At 42.1% G+C, this 2022-nt stretch overlaps 1 protein-coding gene across 1 annotated transcript in view; it reads left to right on the top strand.

Moving 5' to 3' along the window:
- T265_04329 (hypothetical protein) overlaps window positions 1–2022 on the top strand; it is a gene marked incomplete at both ends in the record, with an annotated part of 37786 nt that overhangs the window by 9776 nt on the left and 25988 nt on the right. Inside the window, one exon of the mRNA XM_009169038.1 lies at window positions 1255–1351. The remainder of the gene's footprint in view (window positions 1–1254; window positions 1352–2022) is intronic.

Genomic DNA, 2022 nt, shown 5'->3' with positions numbered 1-2022 from the left:
CCAGTATGTGTTTCATGCAGTTTGTGTCCATTCACGATTCAGGAACACTGTGTGCTTCGAATTGCTCATGTGGCACCAGGGAATGAACTCATTAGGTAAACAGCCTTCGATACTTCTCATATTTTCGACAAACTGGACAGTTCTTTTTTCTTATCTCGTGTTTCAAACATACTCTAATTCGGCAAAATATCCGTAATAGAGGAACCTCTGAGGGATGTCAAATGACTGTTCTAAGTAAACCAGTTGAATCATGATTCGCTATCAGAAACTCCAATACCCACTAAAAACATCTGTTGAGTTCGAAATGTCCCAGTGATTGAGGCACGAACTTACTGACTGGAACGCCCGTCGTTCAAACCCAACCTGGCCATCTTGACTGTCCCTATACAGGCCTGGGCAACCTGACTGCATCTTAGCCCCCGTGCTTCTTTTGGGTTGCATGGTTCGAAATAAGGCACCAGCGCCTTAGCCCCGCCTATTCACATTAGAATGTTCTGGATTTATGTTCGAGCAAATGTGAATAGAATTGTACAATGCTGTGAAGCAGCCGTTTCACCATAATTCAGATTTCCAACGCTCGTGAAATCCACCAGTCTTGAGTGAGGTTACCCGTTTTCTTTGAATAGCTATGGTTTGATGACAATCTATGCAATAAAGGCAAAGTTATCAACTTGATGATGCTTCATCTGCTGAGCCCATAAAATGACGGTCTACTTTCAAATTTTCAGCTCAGAAAGAAGTCGCTGACCTCGAAATAGATCACCGACCCTATTGAAATCAGACATACAAAAGCCCCACTTGGGCGGGACACTTAATTAGAATGTCCGTGAAGTTAACTCATCCCATGTTTGTGGTACCAAACCTTACCGGCCTTTTTTATTCAGTGATCGTCTTTCGAGACAAGAGGCCTAATCGCAATTTATATTCGAATGTGCCATGGAGCACACCCTTCCCTCAGTGTTTATTTGTTGCCCTCCTTTAGACTGTAGTGGTTAACGGCCCTAAGGAGTCTCTAGTGAACANGTCATTGTTATTATGAAGCTACCGAAAAATTATTTTCAACGAGTTGGTCTCAGGCGTTTCATTACTCATTTGGTTAGCTGAAACGTGCCCATTGACTGGTAGAGCGCATTATTCGTCGCTTGGTGAATATGTCTTGCCTACAACATATTCAGCGTTTGCTGTCTCCAACAACAATGCGTCTGCTTTCGGTTGCTAGCTACGTGCCTGTAATACGTGCCTATTTTGTTTCAGCTTTCGCCCAGAAAGCTATGAACATGAAGATGATCAACTTCTCACTCAGTCATATGGAATACTCTCTATCGAATTTTTGAATTTCGAAAATGTTTTGGTAAGTTCGGCGACAAGTTCTTTGTTTATGTCTTTGCAAGACCGTCAATAGACCTCTGACCTATTTAATCCAGTGGGAAATCAGCTGTTTTGCTTATGGGTGATGCGGCTCGGTAATCAGCTGATTATTTTGGACGATTTTTGAATTGAACATCGAACTGCAACTTTTGTGGTTCGAAAAAAAACATGTGGCCATTTTAATGGGGAAAAAATCAATATATATGGCCATGGTGATTTTTCTCTTCCTTTAGTTGGCTCAGTGTTAAGTATGTTGGTGACGAGTAGCAGGCCATCGGCCGAACACTCCACACTACTTTTGAATGATCTTTTTTAGTAAGCCAGATGGCTTCAATCTTTTTCTGCTATTTTTTGGATACTTTCTGATTGCACCCACTCAATACCATTCTTGGGACCTCAGTTAAATTACTTTACTCTAGTATACTAAACTGAATTAACTATGACTATAGTTATAACCACTTCTTGGGGAGAGGGGGAAAATGGTTCTTCGTACTCAGATGTGTCTAAGACATCATTCGTGTTCGCTACCAGTCAAAAGTGTAGCGACCCAGTCACCCACATACTTGACTGTTCAACTCACAGTCGCTCACTGGATCGCGAGGCTTGTCTTTTTCTCACACTCACAAACACGTCGCATTAAGCTGACACATCGGA

The sequence above is a fragment of the Opisthorchis viverrini genome, assembly GCF_000715545.1.
Source record: "Opisthorchis viverrini unplaced genomic scaffold opera_v5_70, whole genome shotgun sequence".
Classification (NCBI taxonomy): domain Eukaryota; kingdom Metazoa; phylum Platyhelminthes; class Trematoda; order Opisthorchiida; family Opisthorchiidae; genus Opisthorchis; species Opisthorchis viverrini.
The sequence above is the reverse complement of the archived record's forward strand: the minus strand, read 5'-3'. Positions and strand labels throughout refer to the sequence as shown.